Genomic DNA, 27,320 nt, shown 5'->3' on the forward strand with positions numbered 1-27,320 from the left:
ATTGGAATGGACCATTGGACACCTTCTCGTATAGTATATTCGGATGTGTGTATAGAGATTAAAAGTGAAAGACTTGTTTGAAATATTATGTAGAAAATACAATAATTTCCTCTTCACTACAAAACTTAATTCTGTATTGAAAATTCATATGTCACCACTGCAAAATTCCCAGTCCCATATTACCATTTCCCAGATGTATAAAGAGTAAGGTAGGTATAATATCCAATGCTCAAATTAAGCAGGGTTGAATGTGACACCAACTCTCCTGCAGCTCTGCTCTATGAATAGAAGATCACTGTAAGGATTGGAGTCAGGGTCAGGCAGTGCAAAGTGACACAGCTGGGAAAGCAACACTGTGCAACTAATGACAAAAGGGGTCGCAGGTAGAGATGAGCGAACAGTGTTCTATCGAACACATGTTCGATCGGATATCAGGGTGTTCGCCATGTTCGAATCGAATCGAACACCGCGTGGTAAAGTGCGCCAAAATGCGATTCCCCTCCCACCTTCCCTGGCGCCTTTTTTGCACCAATAACAGCGCAGGGGAGGTGGGACAGGAACTACGACACTGGGGGCATTGAAAAAAATTGGAAAAAGTCATTGGCTGCCGAAATCAGGTGACCTCCATTTTAGACGAATAGTGGATTTCAAATCCGGGTCATATGAGAATGTGAACTTTGTGACTATGAGACAGGGATAGCTGTACAGGCAGGGATAGCTAGGGATAACCTTTATTTAGGGGGGAATGTTATTAAAAATAACTTTTTGGGGCTCTATCGGGTGTGTAATTGTGATTTTTGTGAGATAAACTTTTTCCCATAGGGATGCATTGGCCAGCGCTGATTGGCCGAATTCCGTACTCTGGCCAATCAGTGCTGGCCAATGCATTCTATTAGCTTGATGAAGCAGAGTGTGCACAAGGGTTCAAGCGCACCCTCGGCTCTGATGTAGCAGAGCTGAGGCTGCACAAGGGTTCAAGCGCACCCTCGGCTCTGATGTAGGAGAGCCGAGGGTGCACTTGAACCCTTGTGCACCCTCGGCTCTGCTACATCAGAGCCGAGGGTGCGCTTGAACCCTTGTGCACACTCTGCTTCATCAAGCTAATAGAATGCATTGGCCAGCGCTGATTGGCCAATGTATTCTATTAGCCTGATGAAGTAGAGCTGAATGTGTGTGCTAAGCACACACATTCAGCTCTACTTCATCGGGCTAATAGAATGCATTGGCCAGCGCTGATTGGCCAGAGTACGGAATTCGGCCAATCAGCGCTGGCTCTGCTGGAGGAGGCGGAGTCTAAGATCGCTCCACACCAGTCTCCATTCAGGTCCGACCTTAGACTCCGCCTCCTCCAGCAGAGCCAGCGCTGATTGGCCGAATTCCGTACTCTGGCCAATCAGCACTGGCTAATGCATTGTATTGGCGTGAACTGAGTTTGCACAGGGGTTCTAGTGCACCCTCGGCTCTGCTACATCAGATTGCTACATCTGATGTAGCAGTGCCGAGTGTGCATCAGATGTGTAGTTGAGCAAAACTGACTCAGCACTGCTAAGTCTCTGCATTCGCATAGGAATGCATTGGCCAGCCTTCGGCCAATCAGCGCTGGCTCTGCCGGAGGAGGCGGAGTCTAAGGTCGGACCTGAATGGAGACTGGTGTGGAGCGATCTTAGACTCCGCCTCCTCCAGCAGAGCCAGCGCTGATTCGTCGAGTTCCGTACTCTGGCCAATCAGCACTGGCCAATGCATTTCTATGGGGAAAAGTTAGCTTGCGAAAATCGCAAACTGACAGGGATTTCCATGAAATAAAGTGACTTTTATGCCCCCAGACATGCTTCCCCTGCTGTCCCAGTGTCATTCCAGGGTGTTGGTATCATTTCCTGGGGTGTCATAGTGGACTTGGTGACCCTCCAGACACGAATTTGGGTTTCCCCCTTAATGAGTTTATGTTCCCCATAGACTATAATGGGGTTCGAAACCCATTCGAACACTCGAACAGTGAGCGGCTGTTCGAATCGAATTTCGAACCTCGAACATTTTAGTGTTCGCTCATCTCTAGTCGCAGGCCCTGCAGCTATGACTATGCTGTAATATCTGAGATGAGGCAGACCAATGCACTTCCTAATTGAAGTGCGCCTACCACGACTCCTTACGCTTCTATCGCGGCGGCTAGGATAAGGGGAGAGGAGGCCCTGAAAGTGCTAGGGACTGGAGTCACGGGGTCACACCTAAACAGAAAGCACAGTGTAACTGCAATGCAAAGCAAAAGACTAAACAGCATGGAACCAGGGAGGACCACAAGTCCCAGCAAGACACAGAAGAGAAGGCAAGGTCAGACGAGCAAGAGGTCAAGCCAGGAGATATAATAAAGGTACCAAATCAAAAGACAAGGGATAGTCAAAAATACAAGCCGGGTATACAAACCAAGAAACATATGGAATACAAACAGACAGGGAATCAGACTGAGCAGGGGGACCAGGAAACACAAAGTGAATGGCTGGCAAGGATCCATGCCTGGGTGGAGTTTAAATAGCAGCAGAGAAACACACCTGATGGCTAACGGCATGGAGACTGAAGGCAAGGAAAAGATTAACCCTTAATGACCTAAGCACACCCAATAGAACTCCTAACACGTCTCCCAGGGAGACGCCACGCAGCAAGGAGACCGCGGCGACTCCGTATCCTTACAATCACTGTGTAGATCCGACATATTACAAGATTTCTTAGATTTCCTTACTATTGGTTTACTGTTTGTTGAAATGTTAGTGACTCCCGGATAAACATACAGTATATATTGTGAGAAGATGACAGGCAGAGTGCTGGAGTCCAGATATATCAGCCCCAGGTTTCATATGTGTGGTCCAGGGCGGATCTAAAGTAGGCCTCAGCCCAGGTGTAGATCCTTGGCTCATTACTGGGCCAGAAAAGGCTGCAGTTACTGCATTGCAGTGCAGGTCCATGAGGTGAAAGGAGGTGTATGGATCTGTCCTGTAACCCTGAGTCCGGTGAGACAATATTGCTCCTGTTTTGTTTGTCTTGCTGGAAGTAAGCCATACGTATAGTTAGGTTATCAGTTCTGTTTAGTTAGTTGCTCAGACGAGAAGGATTTTTTTTTTTTTATTGCTTCAAATTAAGGCTTTATTTTGTTTTGTTTATTTTGTGCCTGAAGTCAAGGTTTATGTATTTTCCTGTTTTCTTTTTCTAACTAAACCAGTTTTTTTTTTTCTAAATAAACCAGAGATGCATTAAACTATTTGTTATTATATCATAATTGCCGTAGGAATTAGCCCTATTAACAGTAGGATTATTGGTTTACCATCACGTACAGGTCTGCCCAATTTCCACTCTTGACCTAAGCTTTGATGTTATGTTCTCTTCATTAATACTCTGGATATAGGTTTTGGACAGCAGAGAACGGATGCAAATCTTATATGTGGAACTGCTTGCAAACCCCTTAAAAGTCAAGTGGTTTTAGTTTTGATGACCTGGAAAATGTTTGTTATTTTTGTCTTACTACTTTTTAATGGAGTTTTATTTGTACTAATATCCTTATGGAGTTTCATCTGGAAATCTTTACGGAATCCATTTTAAGGATACTGACAACTTTAGTATTTTATTTACTGAATATTAACATTGTATAGTAATAAAAAAAGGTGTCCTGCCAAGTTTTTATTTTAGTTATTATTATGTTATTTGTCATGGACAATACTATAACCTTATTGCATAGATTATTATAGTTAATAAAGTTATTTGATGTCCTCCAACATATATGTATTGAAGTTTTATATTTAAATTTTTTTTATATTTAAAAAATTCTGTGATTTGATTCCTTATTGCTATTTTATCTTTATTTTTTTTTAATTAATTTTTTCGTATTTTTCATATCACATAACGCATTGGTCCCCCAACTCAGGAACCAAATGTGGCTCATGACTCCCTACTGAAATAACTTAAAATTTGACAATATTTCAGGCATTTCCTATCCCAAGAATAGTGTTAATTTGGGTTTTATCAAATTTCAAAATGAAAATTGTATCTACAAATTTAACTGCTGAGATTTTGTGATTCTCTACATTTTATAAGCTAAAATTTTAGAAATTAGTATGATATAACTTCAGTAGAGATGAGCGAGTAGTATTCGATCGAATACCTCCCTGCCATAGGTATTCGTGTAAGCGTCCGAACATCGAGGGGTTAAACGCATCGAATATCCGATGCGCTTAACCCCTTGGTGTTCGGCTGCTTACACGAATACCTATGGCGGGTAGGTATTCGATCGAATACTACTCGCTCATCTCTAAACTTCAGATCAGATCAGATGGGCACTCTGGCGATACATACTGTTTCTTTACATGCATTATTGTTGCCATTGATTTTATGACTTTTTCATGCCGTTCTCCATCAATTTTGATAGCATTCTAGAGAAGCTTTTGAAAAAACAGAAAAAAAAAATTCTTAAAGCATGCGGACCTCGAAAGTGCTAAATAAAATGCTGCCAATGTAGACTTTTCTGTATTTTCAGTGTTTGTAAACATTAGCAAGGGTCACAATTTTCTCAAAGAGAAAAAAAAAATACCTCCATAAACATCACCATAACCTTAACACTAAGTGTAAAACCAGCCTAACAAAAGCTCAGTTTTTTTAATGTAGACTACTATCGGTTTTGATCACAGTATCGACCACTTAGAACTCCAATGGAGCAGGTTAAAGATTTCTCTCATTTCCACCAATGGAGCAGGAAAGTGACTTTGCTCAGCAGCTGCATTCCTGCTCCTGATCAATGCACTAATGTGGGACTGTACAGAAGTAGGTCAATCACACGTCTCCAATCTTCAAGAGGCAAAATTACATGTAACAAAAATGATAGTTAGACGTCAATGTCCCTAAAAATAAATAAATTATGATTTGTAATTCTACAGTATACCGAAGAAAGTAGAAGATAATGTAACGTAGGGAGTCAATGTTTTTGTATATTTAGCAACATTTCAGAATCAATTTTACACCGCTCAGCCATGAAGCCAATAGCAGGTGAAGTGAATAAGACAGATTATTTTGTAACAATGGCACCTGTCAATGGGCAGAAAGTGTGCAGTCACATCTTAAAGTTGGAAAGAGCACAAATGGGCAAACAAAAGGATCTGAATGATTTTGTAAGGTTCAAATTGTTTTGGCTAGACATCTGGGTCAGCGCATCAGTAAAGTAGTAAGTATTGTGTTTCCAGTATTCAGTGGTCAATGCCTACAGAAAATAGTTTACTAGTACATCAGGAAGGACAATTAGTACATCAGAAAAAAGTAGCAAAAATATTCTGAAAGCTAGTCTATCTGGCCATAACCAAGAGCTACTGTTGCAAAAATTACTAAAAAAAATAAATAAATAAAAAATAGAGACTATATGTAATGTCTCTGCCTGTTTGGGACGCTGCTCCACCCTCTGCTCAAATGCTGCGGCACAGGAGGCGAGTTCAGTTTCTTTGCTTAGTGTTTTTTGTTGCACTGTGTAAACAATGCCAGGCAGCTCCTACCAAGGCAAATACAATTATGGGATGTATCAAAACAGGTCTAGATTCTCATGACAAAAACATAGTTATGCCTCTATACAAATCACTGGTACGGCCACACTTGGAATATTGTGCACAATTTTGGCCCCCGGTATACAAGAAGGACATAAGTGGACTTGAAAAAGTGCAAAGACGGGCAATCAAAATGATTAGGGGAATGGGTGGACTGGAGTATAACGATAGATTAACAAACTTGGGCTTATTCAGTTTAGGGAAAAGACGTCTACGGGGAGATCTAATAACAATGTACAAATACATGAAGGGACAATACAAAGAACTTTCTAAGGATATTTTTACTACTAGGCCAGTGACAGTGACAAGGGGACGTCCTCTATGTCTTTCACCAGAAGCATAGACGGGGATTCTTCACAGTAAGAACAGCGAGGCTTTGGAAGTCTCTGTCCCAGGAAGTGGTGATGGTGGATTCATTTATCAAGTTTAAAGAGGGCCTGGATGCCTTTCTTGAAGAGAACAATATTACAGGTTATGGGTTCTAGATTTTAGGACACTTTGATCCAGGGTTTTATACTGACTGCCAGATTAGAGTCGGGAAGGATTTTTTTCCCCTGTAATGGGGCAATTGGCACAAACCTCATGTTTTTTTTTGCCTTTCCCTGGATCAACACTGTAGGGGATTGTAGGGTTATAGGTTGGACTTGATGGACTGATGTCTTCATCCAACCTCATCTACTATGTAACTGCTCTATCTGTGTAATTGAATTTCCACCAAACCCATTTCCGGCACCTTGTTTCCCTCGGTTCATCAAATGGTTAACTCTAGCCTTGCCTGTGTGATTGACAGCCTGTCTTCCAATCGAGCCTAGGGTGGGTCTTGGGCTTCGTATACACAGGCCATCAGCTCATACAGGCTTGCTGGCTATTGTGACTCTGTGCTTTGACTTTGTCCCTGCTATGCTCCTCTTTCTGCTACTATTGTATTACTGATCTCTGACTCTTGGCTTACCTTGTGACTATTCTCTCAGATTATAACTTTGTTCTGCATTTCTTGACTGTTACCGGACTGTTACTTGGCTAGCTGACCTCCCTTTTTTGTTGTTTGTCTTGTCTGTGTTCTGCGTTGTCACTTATATATAGGAAGGGCTTGTTGACCAGTTGTCCTCTGCCGCCTAGGGCAGTGAGATAAGCAGGTAGGGGCAGTGGTGATTTCAGCTTAGGGTTCACTGTCTTCTTGTGCCCCTTCCCCCAGGGTTCCAATAGCTACTGGGAATTGTTCTTCTAAAAATTCCCTTACACTATAATTTAAAGGTGTCAGAGCACACAGTGGATTTCATATGGATGTGTATGGGGAAATGACTGCAGATTGGTCAAAGTGCCCATGCTTATGCCTGTCCACCATCAAAAACATCTTGTGTTCTGGCATATATGTAAACATTACTTACCCCCTACCCAACAATTGTACCAAGTCCACCCATTCATGGCAATGGTATTCCCTAATGGCGGCAACCTCTATTATTAGGATAATGTTCCCTGCCAGGCCAAAAAAATAATTCAGGTATGGTTTGAAAGATCAAGATGTTGACTTGATCTACAAACTCTCCAGATCTCCATCAGATTGAGCATCTGTGGGATCAATCCATAGAGCCCCTATCGTGAAACATACTGAACATAAAGGATCTGACCAGTGCCTTGGTGCCATACCTTTAGAGCCTTTGTGGAGTCCTGTCTTAAAGGATCGGAGCTGTTTGGGTGGCACAAATAGAATCCCTTTAATATTGTATAGGTTCCATCAGTAGAATCCCATATTTTAATACTAACATTAATACTAACATGTAGGAATATCCTTAAGAAAGGCTATTCTTCTCCTACCTTTAGAAGTCTTCTCCGCACCGCTGTTTGGTAGATATTACCAGTTTTCTTCAGTATGCAAATGAGTTCTCGCAGCACTGGGGTGAAAACTCTCCAGTACCGCCTCATCTTCTTCTGGCACATCTCTCCACCACGTTCTCTATGTTGTCTTCTTCTGATACTGGTTTTCTAAATCCCAGGCATTTTCTTGTGGCCGCTTCCACAAGCGTACTGTATGCGAGTGGATTTCTTATCATAGGACTGAAGATGAAAAACAAAAAACTTGAGCCTCATGAAATATCAGAAATTCCCCAATACGATACAATAGTTATGTGAGTGTCTCAGTCTATGTACGGTATAATTTGCATCCATGAGAATGTGAAATTATTATAGATTTAATATCAAATTCTGGCAAGCAAATTGGCAGAAAAACGAAGTATCCTGTGGATCAAATTTGTAGTAATAATCAAAAATCTGTTTTAGTATTCTTGGATTATTCTATACTTTGCAGATTAGAGACCATGGCTAAATGTTTTAAATACAATTGACAGCAGAATATGATATTGTACCAAAATTAAAAAAAGAAGATATTTGCACTTTAATATCCCCGTATTATTTGTTGATATATTAACAATTGCAGTCTGCATCAGTATCTGATAACAAATAATTTTCTAGCCCTTGGAAATGTGTGAATTATCTGATGGATGAGGGAAAGTTTGACTAACCTGGTAACACTGAGACAATAGCACTGAACTTGTTACTAAGGCAATGAAGACGGTAAAATGTAACAGCACAATGTAATCGGGTATATTATCTTTTCTTTAGTTTTGCTTGAGATGGAAGAATGGACTAAATTAAAAGGTAAATTGATGCCTATTGCTAATTATGTGACCACGTTATGAGACTTTTATGATGACATTAACTAAAACGTTGTGGGGGCAAATTTACTATTGTGGTTGCAACTAGACCTTGGTGTAAAATACAACAAAATCTGGTGCAATGTGATCCATCTAAGAGTAACAGGATTCATTAAAAATGGAGCATTTATTTGGGGTGATTAAAACCAAATACACACAGAAACACTGACGCTTTTGAGGCAGACACTACATAACTATGACTCTGCGCGGTGTCTGATTGAAACGCATTAGTGTTCCTGTGTGTACGCGGTTTTACTTGCCTGTGAGCAGCACAATGCCAGGCATGTAGCAACACTTATAACTGTGTGCTGTGGGAAACAACTGATCTGTAGGGTCCTAAGAAATGTAAGAGGTCAATGGGGTCCCCACACAGTATGATATGCTCCACAGTGGCACGACACACAGTATACTATGCTCCACAGTGATCCCCATAGAGCATAATATGCTCCATCATGGCCTGATGGAGCATAGCCCTTTGTGCCTGGTTGCAGGGGATTGCGCCCGTGGTCTTGCAGGTAAAATCAGCCAAGCTCAAAAGCACCAATAGGTGGTACAAACTTAGACTGGACCATCTGGAGATAGGCCAGATGTAACGTCCAGAATCAATTACTGTGATAAATTGGGTTAATTTTCAGACGGTGTAAGTTTACTTTTGCACAGTAATATATAGTTATTAGAGATGATCGAGTAGTACTCGATCGAGTAGGTATTCGATAGAATACTACGGTATTCGAAATACTCATACTTGATCAAGTACCACTCGCTATTCGAATGGAAAAATTCAATGCAGAACCAGCGTTGATTCGCCGAATGCTATACAGTTGGCAAATCAACGCTGGTTCTTCTCCTACCTTTAGAAGTCTTCTCCGCGCAGCGTCTTCCGGCTCTGAATTCACTCTGCCAGGCATCGGCCCTGGGCAGAGCTGACTGTGCATGCCCGCGCTACAAGAAAATGGCCGCTTTGACTGTAAGCAGCCATTTTCTTGTAGTGCGGGCATGCGCAGTCGGCTCTGCCCAGGCCTGATGCCTGGCAGAGTGAATTCAGAGCCGGAAGACGCCACGGGAACTCTGCACGGAGAAGACTTCTCGGAGAATCCAGCTCGATCCTCATTCAGGGACTTGGTAAGTTCAATTTGATCGAATGATGCCTACCCCTGAAACGAGCATTTTTCCCCCATAGACTATAATAAGATTCAATATTCGTTTCGAGTAGTCGAATATTGAGGGGCTACTCGAAACGAATATTGAATATCGAGTATTTAACTACTCACTCATCTCTAATAGTTATAAGCTAACACTCACTGCAATGACCAGGATTGGTAAAAACTCCCACAACAGAATAAGGGAGCTGTCATTGCAGCCGGAACATCCAGGACAGCCATTTATGTAAAAGTTAAATTACATATTCATTAAAAAGAATAAAATGAAAACCGCCTTTCTCCCCTTTACAAAACGCTATATTATGGAACAAAAAAAAAAAAAAAAAAAACAACTAGTAACTGATATTACCAGAACTATAACAATATACACTAAAAACAAACGCGGAAAAATTATTCTGTGCAGTGAATAATATAAAAAAAAAAGAAATAAACAATATATTATGACATTGAATCAATAAGTTGTATGCGCTACAAAATATAGCAAATACAGCAAAATCTCATCCCTTAAAAAGATTCATACAACCGAGGCAACAATAAAAAAAATTTACTAATTATTAGAGATGAGCGAACACTAAAATGTTCGAGGTTCGAAATTCGATTCGAACAGCCGCTCACTGTTCGAGTGTTCGAATGGGTTTCGAACCCCATTATAGTCTATGGGGAACATAAACTCGTTAAGGGGGAAACCCAAATTCGTGTCTGGAGGGTCACCAAGTCCACTATGACACCCCAGGAAATGATACCAACACCCTGGAATGACACTGGGACAGCAGCGGAAGCATGTCTGGGGGCATAAAAGTCACTTTATTTCATGGAAATCCCTGTCAGTTTGCGATTTTCGCAAGCTAACTTTTCCCCATAGAAATGCATTGGCCAGTGCTGATTGGCCAGAGTACGGAACTCGGCCAATCAGCGCTGGCTCTGCTGGAGGAGGCGGAGTCTAAGATCGCTCCACACCAGTCTCCATTCAGGTCCGACCTTAGACTCCGCCTCCTCCGGCAGAGCCAGCGCTGATTGGCCGAAGGCTGGCCAATGCATTCCTATGCGAATGCAGACTTAGCAGTGCTGAGTCAGTTTTGCTCAACTACACATCTGATGCACACTCGGCACTGCTACATCAGATGTAGCAATCTGATGTAGCAGAGCCGAGGGTGCACTAGAACCCCTGTGCAAACTCAGTTCACGCTAATAGAATGCATTGGCCAGCGCTGATTGGCCAATGCATTCTATTAGCCCGATGAAGTAGAGCTGAATGTGTGTGCTAAGCACACACATTCAGCACTGCTTCATCAAGCCAATACAATGCATTAGCCAGTGCTGATTGGCCAGAGTACGGAATTCGGCCAATCAGCGCTGGCTCTGCTGGAGGAGGCGGAGTCTAAGATCGCTCCACACCAGTCTCCATTCAGGTCCGACCTTAGACTCCGCCTCCTCCGGCAGAGCCAGCGCTGATTGGCCGAAGGCTGGCCAATGCATTCCTATGCGAATGCAGACTTAGCAGTGCTGAGTCAGTTTTGCTCAACTACACATCTGATGCACACTCGGCACTGCTACATCAGATGTAGCAATCTGATGTAGCAGAGCCGAGGGTGCACTAGAACCCCTGTGCAAACTCAGTTCACGCTAATAGAATGCATTGGCCAGCGCTGATTGGCCAATGCATTCTATTAGCCCGATGAAGTAGAGCTGAATGTGTGTGCTAAGCACACACATTCAGCACTGCTTCATCAAGCCAATACAATGCATTAGCCAGTGCTGATTGGCCAGAGTACGGAATTCAGCCAATCAGCGCTGGCTCTGCCGGAGGAGGCGGAGTCTAAGGTCGGACCTGAATGGAGACTGGTGTGGAGCGATCTTAGACTCCGCCTCCTCCAGCAGAGCCAGCGCTGATTGGTCGAGTTCCGTACTCTGGCCAATCAGCGCTGGCCAATGCATTCTATTAGCCCGATGAAGTAGAGCTGAATGTGTGTGCTTAGCACACACATTCAGCTCTACTTCATCAGGCTAATAGAATACATTGGCCAATCAGCGCTGGCCAATGCATTCTATTAGCTTGATGAAGCAGAGTGTGCACAAGGGTTCAAGCGCACCCTCGGCTCTGATGTAGCAGAGCTGAGGGTGCACAAGGGTTCAAGTGCACCCTCGGCTCTCCTACATCAGAGCCGAGGGTGCGCTTGAACCCTTGTGCAGCCTCGGCTCTGCTACATCAGAGCCGAGGGTGCGCTTGAACCCTTGTGCACACTCTGCTTCATCAAGCTAATAGAATGCATTGGCCAGCACTGATTGGCCAGAGTACGGAATTCGGCCAATCAGCGCTGGCCAATGCATCCCTATGGGAAAAAGTTTATCTCACAAAAATCACAATTACACACCCGATAGAGCCCCAAAAAGTTATTTTTAATAACATTCCCCCCTAAATAAAGGTTATCCCTAGCTATCCCTGCCTGTACAGCTATCCCTGTCTCATAGTCACAAAGTTCACATTCTCATATGACCCGGATTTGAAATCCACTATTCGTCTAAAATGGAGGTCACCTGATTTCGGCAGCCAATGACTTTTTCCAATTTTTTTCAATGCCCCCAGTGTCGTAGTTCCTGTCCCACCTCCCCTGCGCTGTTATTGGTGCAAAAAAGGCGCCAGGGAAGGTGGGAGGGGAATCGAATTTTGGCGCACTTTACCACGTGGTGTTCGATTCGATTCGAACATGGCGAACACCCTGATATCCGATCGAACATGTGTTCGATAGAACACTGTTCGCTCATCTCTACTAATTATTATTCTCGGAATACGGTCATCCAAAAAGAAAATAAATTTTTCTTCATATTTTGTTTTTGTGTAAAACTGAACAAAATCTAAAAAAGCTGCACAAACTCATATTGCTGTAGCCGTAACAACCCACGCAATAAATTTAACCAGCCACTTATACTACACAGTCAATACCATTACATTTCGGAAAAAAAAAAAAAAAATCCCCAAACCCTCTTTGGCAAAAACATAAGAAGAAAAATTGCATGTTTCTTATGAAGTACCAATTTTTAGAAGCTTAGAAAACTTACAAGTCGCTGTAAGTTTATGGAAAATTCTGATTTGACCTTTAACCTGGTCTTCAGATTTAGTAACTTATTAGACTAGATCATTGTCATGGGGGCATGTTTAGATGTACAACAAGGACCAGGGGTCCGTAACGGAAGATCTGCGCTCGCTAGCAATAAGAATAGAGTACAAACCGAAATTCCCAATGAAGATTCTTTAATGAGGCTGTTAAAACAAATCAAACGACGCGTTTCGGGCCCAATAGGTTCACTACTATGATGCCGTATATGCTACAAATAAGAATGTCAATGTTGGATGCAGTGTGTGCCAGGATCTTCACTTGTACTGTCTTTTGGCTTCGACATTTTTTTTAAAGGGAGTAAATTAGAAATTAGGCAGGGAAGAGGGTTTAGCTTAGGTATAAAGTTTTAATTTATCCTGGACAACCCCTTTTAGGGGTAAAAGGTATTGTCTAATGAAAATAACTCCTGACCATGTCCCCAAATAGAGCCAACATCAGAGAGATGCTCTGGTGGACCAGTCCATGAATGACAGTGCTGCCATTAACTTGAGTGCTTTCTACAGAGGAAACATCTAGTGAAAAGCAACTTATTTTTAGGCTAATTGTTGGATTCCAAAGCTATCAACCCTACAGATTTCAGTAGGCTTCAGTTCAGATCCACCTTTTGAGACCAACTTTTAAAATTCTGATGCTAATAAAATAGTTTTAGATCTGCATTGTATGGTTCCTTGATTCTCAAATTCTTAGTGGTTATTTTAGTGCTGATGCCCACAAGAATTACACTTCTTATTTTTGGAGAACACCCAACATCAGTGCCAAGGCCAGACAGACTGTGCATGCTAAGATAACATTTGTCACACCACCGCTGAATTCAGCTGTTATTTGTTGGAATGTGGCCTGTCCGGTTGCCCAAACAATTGTCACCATTCTCTTCTGGCAGCAGGCCTCTCACCATGAATCTGGTTTTACAAGTGGGATTGATGCTCGTTGGACGTTTTCCATTCTTAATTGTTGAGCATGAAGAATCCATGTAGAACTTACATGACTATCAAGAAGTCATGATCACACCAGTCACAATTACCATTTGCCGTGTGTAAGTCTTACAAGGTGCTGTTTTTTTTTTTTTGTTTGTTTTTTTTTTACAACCTCCAAATGATTTAGTAGACTCTCCAATCCATTAATATATTCCACCATCAACATCCAATGAAATGCGTAAAGAAAAAGAATACTGTAGATGTCGTATCCGAGGTGCAACATCATAGATGTCTGCAGTATGGACTTAGAAAAAACTGCTCAACATTTTTTGTTGTCCCTTAGTACATACAACCCTAGTAATGGTCTTGTTGGGAAATACTTTTTTTTGCTGTGGCTCTACCTGGGGGCTCAGTTGTTGTGGATCCTCATAGTCTCAAACTACATTTCCCATGGTGCATCACTCTGCTCTCTCCTTCATTAAAATCACAGATAATAAATCACTCCCACATCTGAGGTCACATGATTCTGTGATGTTTGTTTGGAAGCTCACTCCCCCCCCTTACCCCATGTGCATGTAGGCAGATGCAACATGGGAAATGTGGTTGTAACAGTGATACAAGGAGCCTCAACTACAATAAAGCCAAGAAAGGGGCCCACCAAAGAACAGTGATTATTTAGCACTGCGGTGGATGTGTTTGCATATAATTTTTGGAAGCTGGATAACCCCTTTAAAGCCTAAATCTCGCAGTCTCCTCTGAATAGTTGACATTGAGATGCGTCTGATATTTGATCTATCAGACATTTTTTGGGCTTTAATAAATCTGGTAACTTTAATGAACTTAACTTAAGGTAACTCTTGCTCTTCCTTTCCTGGGGTGTTCTTCAAGGATATCTTCAAAGTGCTTGAAATTTCCAGTGGCTTGCCGTAATTTCTGAAAGAAATAATGTACTGCCGTTTCCCTTGCCTTACCAGGGTTTTCTGGGCAATAAATGTTTTTATTTTAAAAAGCCTGCTCGTGCTATTAATGGATTAAAAGTGCACCCATATACTTTTAGCAGTGTCTTGAGTGATTTCTAGGTGTCTGTGGTATCTTCTGCATTTGATTACTTGTGTTAGCTTCCTATTATGTAACTTCCTGTGTATCTTCCATGCTACCTCCCTGTCACTGCCCCCCACCTCTTCTCTCACTGCACTACACCCCCCTCCCTGTCTCCCTAGCTAAGCTATCCTGCTTACTGCTAGACCCTGTCAAGTAACTAAGCCCACCCACCCACTGGATCATATGTAACCTAGCTTCCGATCTGTGAGATGGCTCCTCCTTTCCTCTTCACTGTGCACAGGCTGGAGACAATTTACTGCTTGTATTGCAGTCACCTCCAGGTGCTTCAAGAGAGGGGGAGAAGGAGCCATCCCGAACACAGGAAGACAAGTATTGATGGGGTTGGGGGGGGGATAGTACTGGTGACATTCTGTTTAGGAAGCCGTGAAATGGAACATCATAAAGTGTCCCTGGGGCAATAACATGACTGCCCTCAGGATATAGGTAATTTAAGTATTATTATTTTTTAAAAAATACAAGTAAATTAGAAGTTAGGCAGGGGAAGGGGATTTAGTTTAGGGGAAGAATTTGAGTTTGTCCTGCACAATCCCTTTAACTAAGTGGTTCTTGCCATATTGTAGATTGGGACATTAGTTGAATAAGACTAAACTTTGCATGGAACCAATTCTGCATAACCCAACTAATGATCTCAAACATATAATGAAGGCAAGATATTCCAAACATTGTCTTGATAAGGCATACCTGCAGATTGAAAACCATTCTAGGTGACTACCTCAAAAAGCTGATTTAGAGAAATCCAAGATTGGGCAAAACTGTCATTGAAGCAAACAAGGCAAATCAAGAAAACAAGAAGAATCTTGGAATGAAAAGATGAGCTCAAACTTTTGACTGGTACTGCAAGGATCAGCAACATTGGCTGTAAGTTCTCTGTTATAGGACATGAAGATCTATTTCAAACACTTCTAGTATACAAGTACTTATGCAGTGAAACTTCTAAAAAAAAAAACCCCTGCCCTTTTGAGAATACTAGACCCTTTTACAAGGTAATCTCAGACAGAGATCAATTCACACAGTATTATGCCCCAAATTGGCCTATGCACACATTATTATGCCCCATAGTGGCCCCTGTACACAGTATTAGGCCCCATTGTGGACCACCCATGAACAATTATTATACTCTTGGGTCTTTTCAGACCCCAGAGTATAATATTCGGAGACACAGGGGAGGATACAAACATAAAAAGCAATGTTAATTATCTCTCCTGGGCTCCGGCAAACTGATGATGTTGGCCATCTCCAATGATGGAAAAGACATCACGTGAGCCGGGCTTGCATCACGACGCATAAGCACGTAAGTCCTGGGCCATGTGACAACTGTGATGTCACCAAGTAGACCAGAAGCCTTCTGGATCCAGGAGAGGTAAGTAACAGCATTTTTTTTTTATGTTCCCTCACCTCTCCTAGCCCTCCAATCATTATACTCGGGGGTCTGAAAAGCCGTTACCTGGTGGAGTTATTCTAGCAGTCTTAAAAAAAAAAAAATAAAAAAAATTGAAAATCTGCATCGGTATTACAGTAACTGACATCGGGCCCCCTAATGTCCTGGGCCCTGTGACAGTTGCTACCGCTGCTACCCCAGTAGTTACACCCCTGCACTGTCCTTTACTTTTCAAGGGCTCCAGTTTCTCAAAATATTAATTTGTTTCATTAATGCAACAGTTTGCAATTCCAATCCCAACCACTGGTTGGTCTCAAACAGACAATTCTAGCATCTATACAACAAAATCATATATTTCTAATAGCTGTTCATCACGCACTAAAGGAATGATATGGAAGAAAACATTTGTTTGATGTTCCCCCTGTCACAATAGACGCCACTTTTCACTTCTACCTAACACCTTCCCAATTTACCACGACTCCTGAAACTTGATGTATTTTATTTGGCTTTTATCTTATTCTAACTGGAATAAAATTGCAGTAATACCGATGAAGGTAACTTCACTTTTGGATGACATTTTTTTTCCTTCACAATTTCTGACGCAAGCTTAATGGTATTTTATTTTTGTCTTCTCGCGGACTATTTTATAGCTACTCCAATAGATGTGCCTGGTATATATTTACTGTAACTGTGGGGGCTACTATTTGTGTAGTGTCAAAATAACAATGGAAGTAGTGTATCAAAGGAAATAATGGTTCTTCTGGTTTGATAAGTGCTATCTGAGGTATACTCTCAAGCAGCGTAAAAACTGGGCTGGAAATAATGTGTTTTAAAGAAAAAAAAAATTGTCCATATAACCGGGTGTCACTGAGGGGTGCGACAGAAATGGCGAATAATTAGCAGTTCACTTTATGGTAAGTAGCAGTAGTGACAGTAAGACGGAGCTTCGTCCTAGGAAACCCTCCTGCCCTTTGAGTTCTAAACTATGAATAATCTCCATGGAACATTTTTGTTTTCATCTATCCAAATTATAGAAAAGTGTGGTCTGTGTGAAAAAGATTGAAGCGTATCTTTAAAATCACAATAATGCATTTCTTATTTCTGATAATAAACGTAAACGATGGCGATTTTCAGCTTGTGCCTTATTTTGCTTTTTACAGTTTTAGGTACAATGTTGTGAAAAATAAAGTCGTAGTTCTCTAAATCTTTAGCTGTGCACAGTAATTCGGAATAATAGCCAATCTGAATACCCAAAAATGTGATTTTTTTTTTTCTATAGAAGTGGACATTCATAGTCCAAAAAAGTTTATTATTAGAGATGAGCGAACACTAAAGTGTCCGAGGTTCGAAATCCGATTCGAATAGCCGCACGCTGTTCGGCTGTTCGAATGGATTTCGAACCCCATTATAGTCTATGGGGGAAATGCTCGTTTCAGGGGTACGCACAATTCGATAAAATCATACTTACCAAGTCCATGAGTGACGGTCGGGCTGGATTCTGCTTGAAGTCTTCTCCCGGCGCAGGGTCCCCGCGTCCTCTTCCGGGTGGAATTCACTCTGCCTAGGCATCCGGCCTAGGCAGAGCCGACTGCGCATGCGGCTCTGCCCAGGCCCGATGCCTGAGCAGAGCCGACTGCGCATGCGCGTGTATGCGTGTTCATGCCTGCGTATGCGCAGTCGGCTCTGCCTAGGCCGGATGCCTAGGCAGAGTGAATTTCACCCAGAAGAAGATGCGGGGACGCAGCGCGGAGAAGACTTCAGAAAGGTAAGAGAAGAACCAGCGTTGATTGGCAGAATGTATAGCATTCTGCCAATCAACGCTGGTTCTGCATCGAACATTAAACTTCAAACAGCTAGTAGTGTTCGATCGAGTACGAGTATCTCGAATACCGCAGTATTCGATTGAACACTACTCGCTCATCTCTATTTATTATACTTCATGTGAAGCATCTCCGTGGTTTGTATACTAATGTTTATTGTGTCTGTACATTAATGCACAATATATTTTATATCACATGACCAGGTTTTTGGCTACAGCTGCTTTTAAGACTTATTTTTTCTTAATTTTTCAATAGCCCAATGTGTAGCAGTTGTATATAGAAATTACACCAATTTTCACATGCAGATATTGAGTATTCACACACAACACCTGGGATTATGGTTGTGTTTGGGATTCTGACTTCTCATTATATGCCCCCCAAAAAAAACAAAAACAAAAAACTTCAGACCTCAAATGGGCTATAAACTCAACACTAAAAGATGGTATGAAGCATACATAAAATTCAGCCATTGATACTTAGAGGGCCTTTATCCACTTCTAACAAGTCCAGCTTTTACATAAATTAATAGGTGCTGCTACACTGATTCTGGCACAATTGGAATTTTTTTTCTCTAGCCCCAATTGTTCCTGAACAATCAATGCTCTTAATTTTGGTGCAGAATCAGACAAGAGCTCTGACACTGGCTGCATCTGATTGGAGCTCTGAGTCACACCCCCTGCCTGACACTTCCCACCTGACATTAGAGAGCTTAAATAGCACATCAGGTATCAAAACTGGCAGGACTTGTTGCTCAAGAACAGTGGGGGCTAGAGAGAAAATTACAACTGTGCTGGAATCAGTGGAGTTGCTCCTATTAACAGATACTAGGGACTAAAATTGTTGGAGGTAGTGAAAGATCCTCCTTAACACCTGTTGGCAATGCCACTCAAGCTCTAGATATTGCCTACATATATGGAAGCTTTGCCAAAGATTTGTTCCTATTGGGAGAGGTAGAAGATGATCATTAAAGTTAGATGAAAAAGGTTCAAAATGACTGTGAAAAATATTCATTTTTCAAGGCTGCCTTGTACCCAAGGCGAACCCGTGCATGAACGGCCCACGATAATGGTCATGAGAATATCCCCTTTCATTGACAATGAAATAAATTCTGCCATGAGTCATCTGTTTCCACTGTCACGTAAATGTATCCCGAGTAAATCTACCATCATCCTATAGACATTACGTCTCAATTTAAGTTTGTCACCTTTCTACTCAAAGTCTTGAGAGTTGCCATGCTTTACTTCTTTCTTTAACCCCTTCCCGACATGCGCCGTAATAGTACGGCGCATGTCGGGTCTGTAACTATGGCGACTGCCCGGGAGCCGGGCGGCCGCCATAGCCGCCGGGTGTCTACTGCTTTAAGCAGTAGACAACCGGCTCTAATGCCTCCGATCGGTCCCCGAACCGATCGGAGGCATTAACCCCTCCGGCGCCGCGGTCTAACGCCATGCGCCACCATTTTGGCCGGGATCGCCGGCTCCTGGAGCATGTCCCGTTGCCATGACAGCTGGGAGCCTTGTACAGTCTCCCAGGCTTGTCTGCAAAGTGTCTCTTTTGCAGGCTGGTCTATGCAGCTTGCAAAAGAAGGGATGCTTTTTTGCAATGCATTAGCATTGTAATGCATTGCATTAGTGATCAGACCCCCTGGGGTTCAACACCCCTAGGGGGTCTAATAAATGCAAAAAAAAAAATTTAAAAAAAGTTTAAAAAAATATATAAAAAGAATTAAAAGTTCCAATCACCCCCCTTTCCCTAGAACACATATAAAAGTAGTTAAAAACTGTGAAACATATACATGTTAGGTATCCCCACGTCAGAAATCGCCTGCTCTACAAATCTATAAAAATATTTTTCCTGTTTGGTAAACGCCGTAGCGGGAAAAATAGTCGAAAGTGCCAAACTGCCGTTTTTTCACCGTTTTGATTCTGATAAAAATTTGAATAAAAAGTGATCAAAGCAATAACATTTCCCGAAAATGGTAGAACTAAAAAGTACACCCGGCCCCACAAAAAAAAAGACGCCCTATGCATCCCCGTACACTTACGTATAAAAAATTTACGGCCGTCGGAATATGGCGACTTTTAGAAAAAAAAAATTTTAACACAGTTTTGGAATTTTTTTTAGGGGTCAAAATGTAAATAAAACCATATAAATTTGGTATCCCTGGAACCGTACCAAAACACAGAATATAGGGGACATGTCATTTTGGCTGCACAGTGAACGCCGTAAAACCAAAGCCCATAAGAAAGTCGCAGAAATGCATTTTTTCTTCAAATCCACCCCATTCTGAATTTTTTTCCTGCTTCCCAGTATATTATATAGAATAATTAATGGTAGCATCATGAAGAAAAAATTGTCCCGCAAAAATTAAGACCTCATATGGCTCTGGGAGTGGAGAAATAAAAAAAGTTATGGGGTTTAGAAGGAGGGGAGTCAAAAACGAAAATAAAAAAATGCCATCGGCGGGAAGGGGTTAAATGATACAAGCAAGGAAAGCCATGATACCAGTTTACTAGCCAAATGGAACCCAACCATCCTTTATTTGATACCTAAACTAGCAAACTTCACCACTTTTTGAATTGTGCTCCATTCCAAAATTTCTGTCTTAGGTGACAACCATAGTTGCCTTTTGACAGCTACTCCAAACTGCCAACTAGTAGATATTTTATGACTCTTTACATGGTGTACTTAGCCTAGTATGTTATCTTATAATTATCAATTTGAGTTTTCAAACATGTCTATCTGGCTTCTCCCAATTCACCAAAAGACTCTCCCAATTCTAATGTTGATAACGAAAATCACCTCAAGGCTAAGTCCCCACGTGGCGGAAACACAGCTTTTGCTGCAGATGTTGTTGCTTTTTTTGAGCCAAAGCCAGGAGCGGATTGAGCAGAAGGGAGAGCTATAAGTACTTACTATATATTTCCCAATCCTTTTGTAGCCATTGTTGGCTTTGGCTCAAAATAAGGCTTAGTTGCATTTTCCAGCAGTTTCCATGGATGTGGCTCCTGATCGGTGAGGCTTCTTGGTAGCGGACCACCACCGATCTGATCTGATATTCTACAGATAAGTCATCAATATCAAAGCGCAGGACAACCACTTTAACCCTTTCCTACTCTGCGCTGTACTATTACCTTGCCAGTGCATATTTAATGCCATAATAATATGGTTCTGTAATGCCGCAGGCACAGGAGCTGCGTCTGAGGCAGTTCTGGTAATTGTCAGTGTTAAACGGCCAAGGTCTGGGACTAGGAAGATACATGGACTTTGGTGGATTAGCCCCTGAATACTATGATCGATAGTGACCATGGCATCCAGAGGATCTGGAGCACCAGCCCTTTAGATCCCCAGTTATAAGATTTTGGGGTCTGCGGGGTTGTTATGTCAACCAGGACATTGAGCAACAGCCTCCTGAGCAACTGCCTATGCACATTATACAAAGTGAGCCTATGTGCTGCAATATAATGTATTGCAGTACATTGCATTGAGGATCAGAGATTCCAGGTTCAAGTCCCCTTGTGCGACAGGGAAAAAGTCAAAAATAAGTTACAAATAAGCAATTAATAAAAAATAAGTAATAAAAAGCCCACCTTTACAGTTAAAAATAAACCTCATAATGTAAAAAAATTAAACAAACATTTGAGGTCCCCCCATGTGCGTATAAGCCCCCACTATAAAAAAAAAAATAGCATTATTTTCCTGTATGGTGAAAGCTGTAAAAAAAAAAATGTACAAAATAACGAGTTGTATGTATTTTGGTACCCTTGCTTTCCCCCCAAAAAAAATATAATATTGATCAAAAACCACACGGACCGAGCAGAAACATGAGAAGTACTAATAAAGCCATGAAAAACAGGAAACGCAATGTTACTTTTCTGTGTTTGCAAAGCGAGTCCAAATGAGGACCCCCCTGAACGGAATGCCAAGCGCAATTGTAAATGCTGGTGCAGTAAAAGCACATGGACCGCCTGCTCCCCGCACAAATCCTGTGGACAGGAAAGTGCGGGCAGCAGGCGGCAAGCACACGGTGCCCATTATAGTATTCCATTCGGGGGTCCTTATGTGGACTCCCCCAGATAGAATACCAACGCGGATGTGAACAGGGCATAAGGGCACAAAAACTATTAAAACTAGTACTCCAATTTAGCCGGTTCACCATTTTGGATTCTATTGCCAAATTGTATTCAAAGTACAAAAAGTATCTAGTGCGTATTAGAGCAAGATCTCACAAATTGCTCATTGATATTGGTTGCGGCTCCTGAATTGGTCATCAGAGTATTCTAACAGAGCTGGGGACAATATAGGATAAAGTAAGTATCCCATGTGATATTATACAAATTGCTCCTTAATATTGGGTGCTGCTGTTGAAATAGTACATTATAGTCTATGGGGCTGCAGGTAACCGCTTTTTAAGACAATTGGGTTTCCGTTTTCCAGGTCCCAAGCAGACCCAAAGAAGAGAAACCTGAATGCAGGTGTGAACCTAGGGTAAGTTAGCTCTGCACCATCTCGAAGGCTTCTCCCTCCGATGTAAAAGAACCTAGTATAGGATAAACTGAGTATTGCTTCTCAACACCTGCTACTGCTGATTTTTACGGGTGAATTTGCAAGCATTTCATGAAATACAATATGAAATTAGAAATATTTTTTCAGAATTTGGCATAAATTGTGCATCTTTAGTTCTGCTTCAAAGACTAAAATATTCATATGCCATAGAATGAAAGTGAAATAGAAGTGAATTGCAAATTGGAAGCCAAAAAGGAATACAAATCTACAAAGATTTATCACTTGGAAATGCCAGATCTGTGGAAGAGAATCGGTAAAAGTCTAATGCATCTTGGTAAATTATTAAACCTTTTAAAGTCTGTTCTGTTTTATCACAAAAATGAGATCTTATGGGAGGGATCATTTATGACTGCGCTGAAAACCCAACATTAGGAAACTTTATTTTATACTGCTTAGAGAGAAAGCTTTTGTTTAATTGTAATTGTTGAAAGGCTTTTTGCTAAAGCCGGCCATACACTTGAGATAACTTTTGGCTGAGCGTTTGTTCAGCTATTCCACTGGGGACATCCATATACAAGCTCAGCTCAGCCGTGTGTGCATTTATAGGTAGGGGGAGCAGAGTAGGTTACTGGCAGACACCTCTGGGGGCAGCTGTTCTTGTTTTAGAACAAAGGATTGGGTGTGTTGAAATTTTCTTCCTCTGTCATATACCACCACCAAAGAGTTGAGACACCACCATATGCAAGTCAACAGATCCCAATGAAAGCAGGTTCTTCTTCACATCATCTAATATGTTTGGTTACTCACCCAGTCCATGTTTCCTTCTGAACAGGTCCCATGGCTGGTCATGTGAATATCACTTTTACTATGTAAGTATCTATATGTTACAGAAGACAGGTTTTCATAATCACCAGGTACTTCCAAGCTGGTGAATAAATCGACAGGTCAGTCCACCAATTACATGACCAGCCGTGATACCTGTTCTGAGGAAGAAGAAAGTGAAGGAGACACAAGGTACGTCCTCTCACCCTTCATTATACCACACTATGCCCTCTACTAAAGGACCAACTCTAGGTTTCTGTGGGCCCTTAGGCACTTCCCTTTGTGGTGCAACTCAAGTGGCGGCAGCGACTTCCTCCTAAAAACTGCCGCAGTAAAAAACCTGAAATTGGGTGACTTTTGCCTCGGCAATTCCTGCTGGCCCCATCTTCCCCACACATGTTAAATGCCTTCTTTTGCCCAATACAGCAAAATGTCCCCTTTAACCCTCACACAGTACAACACTCCTTTTTGGCTTCCCACCCAGTTTGAGGATCCCATCATACATTTCAAAGATCCCTTTTATCTTTACACATTATATTGTTGCCGCCCCCATATGCCTGTTATTTCTGTTGGGGAGCCCTGGGGAGTGAGCAGTGTGAAAGTTTTCCTCATTACTTACCACTCGCGGTTCCCTGGACTCCAAGATCTTTTTCTGAGTCTTGGTGCCTGCACGAATAACCATTCTCTAGAATCCCATCCACTTTGCCCATACTGTAAAATGCTGCGATTTTTCCCATGGCGTTTCTGTCCTGTGGGATTTTGTTAACCATTTACAACTCTCAGTATGTCCATAATGTCCATGAGTGGACAATGTAAGGTGCACCTAATCCACAGTCAGTGTGCTTTTTGACCCATGAAGTAAAACAGTGGTAATTTATGGGCCCGGACAATGTACAACGCTCTAGACATACCATTTATTTTTCATGGGAAAATCCCACAAACAAGACAAGGTCTAATCAGCTATTTATGCTCCTTTTCAATATGGCATGACTTTCAGTCAATGTATTCTTTCTATTGCAGCATATTGAGATATATAATGGGGTGATCCAATTTATCTATGACACTGCAGTCATGGAGAATTAAATCATAAAACCTTTGCAGCAATATTCACACATCATAGATTTCAGCAGAAGTGATGTGCATAGAACATAGCAAGACTTGCACTGCACAAAAACTGCACTGACTGACCCCAGGACTAGGACATCAGCAGACTCAGTTTCACATTAGATGTTAGTCTGTAAAAATGGTGCTGATGGGCACTTTTCCCCAATCTTCACATGGGTTGGAATACATATATGTTCTTCCTTTCCTATAGACTAGACAAACCTATATGTGTATTGTGAGAGATGGGCAGCTTTTTGCATTATCGTATTACAAAGTGATATGTTATCTATTTTATATGTGCGAGTTGGGAATTGCAGTTTTTCAAGGGTTTTGCTAGAATGTTGCAATATTCTATTACATTGGTTTATTGGTTCACACCCCCTTGCCTGCTCCTGCCTGACACCACCCACCTGATTCTAGAGAGCCTAAATAGGCACCAAAATTAACAGCACTTATTTCTCTGGAATGGTGGGGGCTAGAAAAAAAAAAAAAATTCAACTGTGCTGGAATCTGTGGTACCTATTAAAGAATTCAAAGAGCTGGAGTTGGTGTTGACAGTGAAGGGTCCTCTTTAACTAAATTGATTCATTTAGTTGAGAGCTGTCGCCTTCTATTTTCATGTCTGATGCATTGACTAAACAATGGATGATGTTTTTGTTGCAATCTGGAAAAGCAAATGAAATAAATCTGAAAAGTAGTATTTAATCCTAATCCATTATTCGGATGGCTTTCTGCACAATGAGTATGGTTTATATTACTTTACAGAACATGGAAAGCTTTCAGGTTTGCCCTACATCTTTCTTTTTATATTAACGCAATCTTATTTTTGTGGATTTTTACTCTATTGTTTATTAAGTAGATCTTAACAGGCAAACCCATGACAACTGCATTATCCAAAGTAAAGTCACTACTGTATGTGATATTTCGTGTTGTAGCTACATTAAGCTATTCTATATGTTACAAACAGCACGCGTCATAAGCGAAAATGTAAAACCGTCTTAACCTTATCAGAATCAATAATTCACACCAATGCAGTAGGATGAAATATAGTAAAATGAGATTCAAAGAATACTAAAAAAAACCGAAAGGTTGTTCCAAGTAGTTAAAGTCAAAATAAAGTGAAGAACAAGGAAACTAACTTTTACTAAAGATTCATGCTAAGAAATGTGTGATAAAAATATGTTGTGATGAATAAATCAAGACTTCTTGGTTGTGATAAACCCGAAAGCCAAATTAAGCTATTGGATTGTTATAAAATGACTGCTAAAAGCATGCCATGGGCTGGGAATTCGAGTTAGCTATTGTATCTACCCAGTTCAGCCTGTGAAGAGGACCGAGGGATGTGACAAGAGTTAAAACCTTATGTTGGTATTAGCCTGACCTCAAGAGCGGCCATGTCAGTAATATATAGCCCAAAACTCTATCTATGGCGCCAGTGAATCAAAGTAGAGGTTGCGCATAAACTCAACCCAGACTCACTTTATTGTTCTACAGATAGCCGCCCAACGAGAGCGGAGCTGAGAGCCAACAATGAAGCATCTCACATGTCATGTAGACCTAAAAGTGGTATGTATGCCCATACTGTGATGCCTTAAGACTGAAGATCATCTATATGTAGGGGCGCATGGAGCGTGGCCGTATTAAGTCTATCACAGCTCCATCTATGCTGCTTCATTTCCCTACTTAAAACAGAGCTGGCTAGGATAACTGATTCATAAAGGGGAATGCATTAATATCGGGCAGAGGTAATGAGGATGTGACAGGGTGGGGGACAAAGGGAGGTCCTGGTTGCTGTCCAGGCAGACCGAGACCCCAGATGTCCCTATATATTGTGAAATAAAATTTGAAATGAACTATAGAGTGCCTACCCCAAGAAAAAAAGGGATCTAATAATTTAAATATAATAGTTGAATATAGAGCAAACACCTAATAGGACAATTCTCATGTTTACTGATAGCAAATGGACTGGGAAATCCAAGTCCCAAGGCTTAATAATTTAAAGGAGCCCAGAGCGCTAAGGAGATACAAGTTTTGGCATGCATGTTGGCCTGGATCACAGTTGTTCAATTGGCCCAAGTCATACACCTCTATCTTATCCCTCATAATTTGGTAACTTGTAATAAAGACGAGAAACGGGGGCATCAAATTTCATAGATGGCCTAGATTTGTCTAACATCAGCATCATAAGAGGTCTAAATAATGGACAAGTTACTAATAGTGATGTACTGTTTCCCGACGGGGGATACCTAGCTGCAGATGAAAAGGGGGAAAAAAAAAAAAAAAAAAAAAGAAGGGGATGGAAATGGAAGCTATGAAGAACATACCACGGGTTCTATAATTTATTTCCGCAAAGGAGAAGTACCATGGCAAAATCATGAGCCATCAGTGCAAAAGAGATAACTATAATGAGGTAGCAGTTGCCTGAATCACATAGGTCGAGGGAACAGAGGGTGGATTCATACAGTATTGTTTGACAACTTAACTTAAAATCCATTTGGTGGGTATGGATTTATCCATAACAGAGATACTATAGTGTATGACAGTCAAGGTCGCTTTTAGACTCAGTGGGACCTTGGGCAAGTTGACAAGTGGGGTCCAAAATTCTAAGATATACCCAGTGGTGGAGCTCCCACCATAGCAGTACTTACTTACCAATCTCTACTCCTGTCCATGGCTGCCTCTGCTTCCCCTTTCAGTCCTCCAAGGGTAAGTATGGCAGCAGTCAGTGGCATAAATACCGAGGTAGCAGCAGTAGTGACTGCCATAGGGCCTGGTACATTATTATTTTAATAGGCCACTACCGGCTGGAGTAGCCCCAGCAGATAACAGGCCCTATTTACTTACTGATCACCCCTCCTGCTCACCATTTTTAAAAGCTTTTTTGAACATGCCATATTCACATTATTACAAGCTTTGATTGGTTGGTACCTAGGTGCCAAGACCTTAACCATATGCTAAAACAAAGGAGAAAAAGTGGTCATTTAAGAGCTATGCTCTATTTTGGTTTCTTTTGTGAACCAATCCTGCCCATTAGATCATAGACATTATAAATTCCATCAATTTTGGAAAAAAATTGGTTGTTCAGTTATTCCTTGATAGA

The sequence above is a fragment of the Leptodactylus fuscus genome, chromosome 6 (assembly GCF_031893055.1).
Source record: "Leptodactylus fuscus isolate aLepFus1 chromosome 6, aLepFus1.hap2, whole genome shotgun sequence".
Classification (NCBI taxonomy): Eukaryota; Metazoa; Chordata; class Amphibia; order Anura; family Leptodactylidae; genus Leptodactylus; species Leptodactylus fuscus.